Source organism: Phlebotomus papatasi, chromosome 2, assembly GCF_024763615.1.
Source record: "Phlebotomus papatasi isolate M1 chromosome 2, Ppap_2.1, whole genome shotgun sequence".
Taxonomy (NCBI): Eukaryota; Metazoa; Arthropoda; class Insecta; order Diptera; family Psychodidae; genus Phlebotomus; species Phlebotomus papatasi.
The window spans coordinates 43,710,107-43,719,049 of NC_077223.1; the positions used below are offsets into that span (position 1 = coordinate 43,710,107).

The window sequence follows — 8,943 nt, forward strand, 5'->3', positions numbered from 1 at the left end:
TCCAAATGACCAAAATAATTGAAATATCAACATTTTCGGGAAAAATGATTTTTATTTTTAAAGTATTAGGATTTTATTGACCAATTCTTCTGTGGACATACATCCCCATGGTATCTATGAATGCTTATGGGTTTTATCCTCTGGAGTCTTAAAATTAATGAAAAAAATCACAGTGTTTACAACTACCCCAGATTACTACTGCCCCAGTTCCCCCTATTATGTATTTTTGTTTTAATTAATATCATATTGTAAATTAATGATCAAAAAAATATATATTTCATATTATTTTCTCCTAAAAAATATGTATATTATTTCTTATCGTCTCTTAATAAATCTAGTAAGTATTTCGCTAAAATTTTGCCATTTGAATCAATTAGGCTGGAAAATGTCGTTTCACTTGTCTATGTCAATTTTCTTGGAAAAGTTAAAAATGAGATTCTGTGGTGCATCAAAGCAAAAAAACTTTCATTTTGTGCAGAAGGGTATTCTGTGGCATTGCGAGATATGTGGACTTCGAATGAGGGTTCGGGGTAAGTACTTTTTGATATAATAATTAAGCATTCAAATGAGTTATGTAAATTAAATGAAGACAACAAAATTTCAAAAATATTTTTGAGAAAATTTTCATAAAAGAAAGTAAATTCGTTCTTAATTAGAAAGGAATTATTGATACAAGTTTAGTTATTGTTATTGATCATCATGTATTCAAGATATACCATATATTCAGAAAAGGATAGAGGAGAGGACAGCCTTTTTGCATCTATTTTAATTTTAGTTGCTCCATTTCAAAGGGGCTGATTTTTTCTATAATAAAGATTTCTTGTTTTCTTCTCATAGTTGCAGTAATATTTATGAAGTTTTTTTGTTAGATTTCTTTCAAGTACAGTGGGTGTCAATAGTTTGTTGCCAAATGGATGTTTGAGAAATCAAGTGAAAAAAATGATAGAAAAAAATACTTTTCCAAATTTTTCTTTTTGCAGATGAGTTCCCTGTAATCCGTAGATATTATTTATAGTTTTCAAAAAAAAAAATTAATTTTATATCATATCAAAAATAATTGTTTTCCAAAAGTTGGTCATTTTTGAAAAATCAAAAGTTTATTGCCTCATTAAAAAAACTAATTCAAAATGGTGAAAACGTGCAACCAACTTTATGTAATGTTTCGCAACGTTTTTATCAATGAGTATTTTCTTCCAGCTCATAGTTGATTTGAATCGATTTAAAAGTTACTCAAAATATTGTACAGAATAGTTTAAACGTAATATAATTAATTTTTAGATGAAATTAGTTGTCGCTTCATTACTGATTTTAATCGGTTTAGGTTTCTCAGGAATTCCATTACCTTTCCAACGTGCCCAAAGATAATACCATTCATTCATCAGGCATTATAAAATGGCACAGTAAAACTGAAAGAAATCAGCAGTAAAAATATATTTTTAATTTTTAGTTTGATGAACAGGTTCAGGAAGATCTCCGGGATGACGTATTTTGGGAGGAACTCGCATTTTTATGCGATATCACACATCATCTGAACAAATTAAATCTTCAACTTCAGGTGTATATATAAAAAAAAATATTCTGTCTTAAAATATTTCCCTTTAATCAAATAGCATATTATAAATTTTAAATTTTACTATCAGGGCCAAGGCCATAACATTTTCCATCACATCAAAAAACTCGATGATTTCATAGAACGTTTGAAGACAATGGCCGATGATCTCCAATCAAATAAGCTTGAGTGTTTTCCATCTTGCCAAAATTTGGCTTCTGGTGATTTCTCTAGATTTTCAACAGAAATTCACAATCTTTACCATATTTTCAAGAACCGCTTTGACAAGTATGATCACATCAGGGACATATCGCTCAAGTACCCTGACTTTCCCAACACTCTTCCGGAGGAAGATGATGACAATGCACAAATGTTGAGAAACTTACTTTCGGTATTCCCGACAACATATCGTTGTGAATCTGGCTTTTCTGTCTTAGGTCAAATCAAGACAAAAGGCCGTGGCAACATCTCTGATCGAAGATTGAAAGCTTCCTTACAAATCGCACTGAAAACGAGCAGTGATAATTCCGGAGAGGGATCAGATCATGAGGATTATGATGAAGAAAAAACCGAGTATTTAAGTCAGGAATACCAAATGAATATTGACGATTTTGAAGAAGAGCAAACTGAATGGGTCAATTTCGAAGATTTACCATCAGTGGAATCGGACAAAAAGGAGGAGATAGAATCATACGACTTTTCGGTAGATCAGGATAATGAGGAAGAAGAAATCGAATATTTAAGTCCCGAATTTCAAATGAATTTTTGACGATTTTGAAGAGAGATTTGATGATACCAATGAAGATTAAAGTATATACAAAATTGGAAAGTAATGAGAAAAGAAATTTATGTTGAATTAGTCGTACCACCATACCACAGAATATATTTTTTCTTTAATTCAAGAAAAATTTCTCAAAAATCTTAAGAAAAGTATTTTCTAAGATAGAAACCTTTCGGAATTTTTCTTTTTGCAGATGAGTTACCTGTAATCCGTAGTTCTTACCTATATATTAAAACAAATTAAATAATTTTATTTCATATAAGATTTAATTGTTTTTTTTTAAGTTGATCATGAAAGAAATCCCTATCTCAGCATGTGGCCATTTTCAGAAATTGTAGTTCTTTCCGATGTGGAATACAGCCAAGCCTTTCTTGAGGGTTCTTACACAGGGAATTAGTATTACTTCATCTCCTGCTTCCTATTTGATGTTTTTGCCTTGCCTGACGAGAGCAGTTCCTTAATTACAGTCTTGTTGTTATGGATTCTTGGATTGGATCACTTATCGAGCAGCGGTTGCACTTGGATGAGACACAAGAACTTTCTTGAGAATTTCAACGGTTGAAAACTTGTAAACTTGTACACATGATAGCAATTAAAAGCTCCATCCAATACACCAGAGGTGTGCAAGAAACCGTTGAAACCGAATTAACGTCAAATGAAACATGTACGTCAATGGTCAAAACGCTACTATAACAAACTTATTTTGACGTTAATTCGGTTTTAACGGTTTCTTGCACACCTCTGCAATACACAATGCGCACTTTACTTACTTCGTCTATACTTCCGGCAGAGCCCCAGAGACATCCCTTGACATAACACAGCCCACATTTTCTTTGCAGTCTCAACATTTATTTTTAACGGTATTTTCTGGGCATCACCACGAACACTGCGGCGGTTTTTGCATGACATCTAGATGCATCTGGAGCACAAAAACAGCACTTTTTCGACTTTTTCACTGCAAATACTACACACTGATCACCAAAGATTGTACTATTTTTCTCCCAGTCAAATAAAAACAAAAAAATAAGAAAATGAGGCTATGTTTGTGCGTGCAATCGTGACCTGTTTTTTTTCCAGTGTATGTCATTTTGATATCACCTAATTTCACAAAATTCCTTTGACACTCTTTCGTTTTTTGCTCCTCTTTTATATAGAGACTATAGAGAGACTAAAGGAAAAGACAAATGGAACTCTATTTGCAAAAAAAGTCGTTGATGTTCGCAGAATTCAAATTCAATTTCGAATTTTTATACTAAATTATTTTCGAAGGTGGGAAAAATTTATGAAATATTGGACTTAAAAGCTCGCAAAAAAGTTACTAAGCGATTATGGAGTGATTAAATAATGGGACAGACACAATAAACGTCGTTGCTTTGTGTTTTTCCTCCCAACAAAGTGAAGACCAACACATTTTGACACTGAGCACTTCGAAATTTGAACGGGATGTACTTCAGCTACCTTGCGAAAGTCTCAAGAAGTTAGAATGTCTCTTTTTTGGGTTTTCTTCGATTTTTTCAAGATCTACTTGTGAGTGATAAGAAAGTTCCATCATCGAAAAGTAATGGGAAAAGTACAAAGAGCCTAGTGTGTTTACTGTTGGTTATCATTTTGTTCTGGCGCCGAATGAAGTTCGACTGGAATTCGAAGTAATGGCGGTGCTAGTGCAACTGGCTTCGGAAATTTGAAAAGTATTGCTATTCTTTTGTCTTTTTCATCAATTTCAATGAAAAAGACTAGAGAATTAGTTTATTTTTGCGAGTTTTGGACAATTTCTAATTTCTGTAAATCTTAATGTAGTGTAAGTGCAATGTGTAGGCAGCAATATAACAAAAAATAATAATAATAAGCTGCATTGTGCGGAGAGCGATGGTTGACGCGTAATATTTTTGGCTTGCATTAGACATGATTCTTCTCTCTTCGAGAACTCTGCTGTGTTCTAAGCTAAGCTCAGTTGACGGTATCAGTCAGCCGTAAAGTAGCATGTTATATATAGGGAATAATGGCTACGTTCAGTAATAACCTTTCGAAGAGAAAAAGCCACTCCAAAGCCAAGCCAAACCTATTCGAAAATCTACCGGAAGCCTAAAGTGCAAGTACTGTGCTCGCCGCTTTAGCGCTGATTGTTCTGCCATTTCGAATTTCGATATTCTTGACATTTCAATCGTCAACAATGTCAAAAACAGTGTGCAAATATTTTCTGCAAAAAGTGAATTTTTGTGTAGTTTTATGGAATTTCAGGATCGCAGAACGTTTGAATTGCAATTTCATTTAAATAAATGTCCTGTTCATGAACTTGTTCACTTTTGTGTAACTCATCGGTTTAAACCAGGGATGAGCTAGCTCAACATCCGAATTGATTTGGGATTACCCTGTGCTATTTCTTGAATTCGCGGGCACATTTATGTAGAAAGAAATTGATTTTTTCACGTGAAAAACCGTCAATTCTACAAAGTTGAGCCACTTCCACGAAGAATCACTTGTTAAAATTTCGTTGAATTCAGTTACTCTCAAAGAATTGACGATTTTACCACAAAACCATTGAATTGAAATATGTAGTAGAAGACTCAACTTCATGGGGAATTTTTCAAAATCCTGGAAGGATATGAGGAAAACTACCAATGCACAACACTACTATGCTTAATTAAGCGCCCAAAAACACATATCACATTAGGAGACAGGCCTGGCTTTTAGCACAAATCCAAGAACAACATTGCTTGTCGCACTTCTTCACATATTTTTTTCCACTAGAAATTTGTTTTTGGAGATTTTTCGCCACTCTAGCGCCATCAATTGTCTGGGAAAGGGACTCAGTCGTGTTTTTATTTTTGTTTATCAAGTCAAATTTTTTCGTGAAGTTCTTCATGTGAAATTAGTGGAAATTGGTGATGATGAGTGATATAGTGCACGGTGTTCTCTTCCTGGTGTGTGATAGTGATGGGATGTGTGATAGAAAAATGTGTACATTTGATAACAGAGCCAAGTGTACCAAGAGACGAATTTTCTTCCTTGCTACAAAGACAGCTCAAATAGATAGTGTGATTCGCAGAAATATTATTTGATTTGTACCAAAAGAGAGTGATTGTGACTAAATTGCAGTGTTTTGAACAATTTTATCAAAAATTGTGGTGGAGAAAAAGGATATTCAGTGCGTGAGGTGCGAAAAAAAAATTGCGCAAGAGGCTCGAGTGTTTTTCTCCAAGCCAGCTGAAATTTGTCGGTGCATCAGTGTTGCACTAGGGGGAGATATCATTTTTCTTTGTTTTTCTAGTGTAAACTTTGTATAAGAATTTCTCATAAAAGTTGTACATTACTGCTCCGTAATTACTCAGACCACCTTGTTTCCTTCTAAGTGACTAGAATGGTTTCATTTAACTTATCAGTAAGTCAATATTTTAATTTTGCTGTAAAATGTATTTGAAAATTTGAGATAATTTTATTCCATTGAAAGGGTCCTCGTGCGATCAATTTCAAAATTAACAGAATTTTCCATCATAATTTTCTCGCTAATTCAAATTTTTTTTTAAGTAAAATAGTGTGCTTTAGACTTGCACAAACACTGAGCATAATGTTATCCTCATTTGTATGCAGAAAAAGATAATGAAGACAACGTACAGGATGGCGCCCTACAGAAAAAACGCAAAATGATGCACTATGGAGAGGAATCCTGTGTTTTTGCATTTCACACTGCTAAACTAAAGAAACCCTTTGGTGATGGAGAAAAATGGATGACCGTTGCTGTGAAGGTGTTAGAGGCTATGGGCCATCCCAGAGCAGCCGAAGCAATAGAAGGATTGTGTCTGTCAAGATTTACAATGGCAAGATGCGTGGATGAGCTAAATAATCGAGTAGAAGATGAACTAAAGGAAAAAATAAATAAAGCAGAAGTTCTCTCCATTGCTCTCGATGAGGCCAGCGATTTAACGCATAAAAGCCACCTTTTAATTTTTATCCGTGGAGTAAATGCGGATGCAACCAGTTTTGAACAAATGTTGGATATGAAATCGCTTTTGACAACCAAAGGATCGGATATCTTTAAGGCTGTAATGGAGAGCCTTGTAAAATATGACGCACTTGACAAACTATATAGCGTCACAACCGACGGGGCTCCGGCCATGTCAGGTCAGAATCAAGGGTTTTATGGCCTTCTTAAAGAAAAAATCCCAAAATTAAAATTCTTCCATTGCCTTCTGCATCAAGAGAATTTGTGTGCTCAAAATTTTAAGATGAAAACCACAGTGCTGACAGCCGTTAAACTAATTAATAAACTACGCGGTGGTCACAACCATACCACCCATAGGTTACTAAGGGATTTTCTAAAAAAACGTGGTTGCCCATACAATGATTTGCTGCTTGGTTGTGACATAAGATGGCTTAGCAATACAAAAGCTTTAGAGAGGTTGTTTCTGTTGAGGAAAGATATTTTGGCTTTTATCGACACTCTCAAAAAGGTATTTATTTTAGCAAATATGATATATTATTGTAGTAGAACTTTGAGCTTAAAGGAGTTGGAGCAAGGTATTTGGACCTTATCATTTCACACAACAAATCATAACATTGCTCTATCAGGTACGACGCATCGGGAGGGGAAGTGATTTGGTGACATCAGTGTAAATCGAGCGAATCGAGAATTTACATTGTAGCAATTGTTCCATTTGTCGTCAGTTAACTTGCTAAGCTATTTTTTTCTCTGTTCGTGAATAAAATGTGCAAATTGGTGGAAATTTTGTGCAGGAATGGCTACCATCAGGATATTAAACGATAAAGGTGAGTTGTAAAGAGTGGAAAAGATCAAAACCATCAAGTGATAATGTTTTTTTTTGTTCAGGAAATCCAGAGAAAAGTGGCTAAAGGAGTGTTTGTGTTGCGACTGTGATTCTTTACAATCAACAGCCAATCCAGCAAGTCGAGGATCATGAGAAAGCAGGGAATACATCTCTAAATTTGTCCATTAAGGAGATCCATGAGGTGAAAGTATTATAGCTGTACATTCTGTGGGATAAAAGCACAAATATCTCCTGGCTTGACCTCAAAGGAAGAATTTGAATCACTTGCAGCATATGCTGCAAGCCAATTTCACAATTTTTTAATCAAAAATATCTAAGCTCAGGAATTAATTGAGGTCCTACAAAAAATATCTTACATTTGGACATCCTTATAGTTTGTAATCATCTAAAAGAATTGAATTTTTCTCCCAATTTGAATTGAGTCCCAAAAGAGACGAAAGAGTTAATGCATTTGAAGGCATTTTGTGGAGAAGCGGAGATTAATTTAACACTAAAGAAAGATAGTATGTTCTTTTAATACTAATTCTACTAATTTCTCACGATCATAACAAAATATTTGCAGAAAATTGCAGATAATAAAAAAGATAAATTTTAATTGATTTTTATTTTTTATCTCTCTGTCTTTGCAGATTTCTTCGCCTCAAACAAGACACCATAAACGAAACCTAAGAAAGAACTTTTGGAATTCCTGAAAAAAATGAATATAAATGAGATTGACCAAGACAATTTCTAAACAATATGTTTAATAAGGAATTTTATTAAGTATTTGAAAATTGAACGAATTTTAATAAATAAGATAAAGATTATTTTTTATTATGTAGTAAGTTTGCGAATTTTCGCTGCATGATGGAATTCCTTTTGCCGTCTTCGCTTCTCTGCCCTGTCTGTGCGAATTTTCTCTTTAATATTGTCATTGAGATGTTTAACTATTATCAAGATGCGACGTTTCAAATATTCTTTTATCACCTCCTTCGGACAATGTTTCAGCTTGTCTCCAATTCGTTCTTCCACGATTTCCAAGGTTCTTCCTAAAATTCTCTTTTGGAATGCAAATCTATCAATGCTGTGAATATTGGTGAACACCTTATTCAAAAATTGACAGATTTTGCAGAATTCATCTTCTGCTTTTAGTAATCCTCCCAATGACATGTGTTGGACGTAAGAGCCTTCTGAAGTGATTGGATAATGATTCCGGATGAGTTTTAATGAAATTTTTGGCTATGTAGCCAGCCAAATTGTCGAGTTTTCCGTCAGACTCCAGAAGAAGAATAAAAAAAATATATAACTTATTATAAGTCTGACGGAAAACTTTATGCTGTCCTCAATTCTTGTGGTGTTCGTCAGAAAATATTCCTCTTTGAAAGCTTTGGAGAAACAACTGATTCTTTTGATTTGAAAACGTTATTTTTATTATGTCTACCTCGTCTATCCCTGTGAACTCAATGACCGTTAGAGTTTTTAGTTTAGTTAAATTATTAACAAATCACTATTAAAGATACATATGATTTTCTTGCTTGCAGATTCAATCTCTGAAAGCACTATTTAAAGAATTGAAAGAGACATACAACATTAAATATATTCTTACCAATCGCCTTAATCAAGATGCCCTCGAAAGCACTTTCTCGGTCTTAAGAGAAAAGGGTGGTCTCTATGACCATCCTAGTCCACTCAATGCCTTACATAGGCTGAAACTTATAATTTTGGGGAAACCGAATATGCATAGTAGGAATACAAACATCCTGCACAACGATGACCTAGACAAATCGTTGGTTCAAATGGTTTTTAAAAAAGTCGAAGATTCAATTCGCAGAAGAAAATACGAATGCGGA

The 8,943-nt window shown here is 34.1% G+C and overlaps 1 long non-coding RNA gene across 1 annotated transcript; it reads right to left on the minus strand.

The window, feature by feature from the left end:
- Window positions 1-2,577: 2,577 nt before the first annotated feature.
- Window positions 2,578-3,294, minus strand: LOC129801208 (uncharacterized). The gene is made up of 2 exons (XR_008751673.1): window positions 3,101-3,294; window positions 2,578-2,848 (listed from the first exon to the last, which is right to left on the minus strand). It is a non-coding gene; the product is annotated as an uncharacterized LOC129801208 (long non-coding RNA).
- Window positions 3,295-8,943: the final 5,649 nt, after the last annotated feature.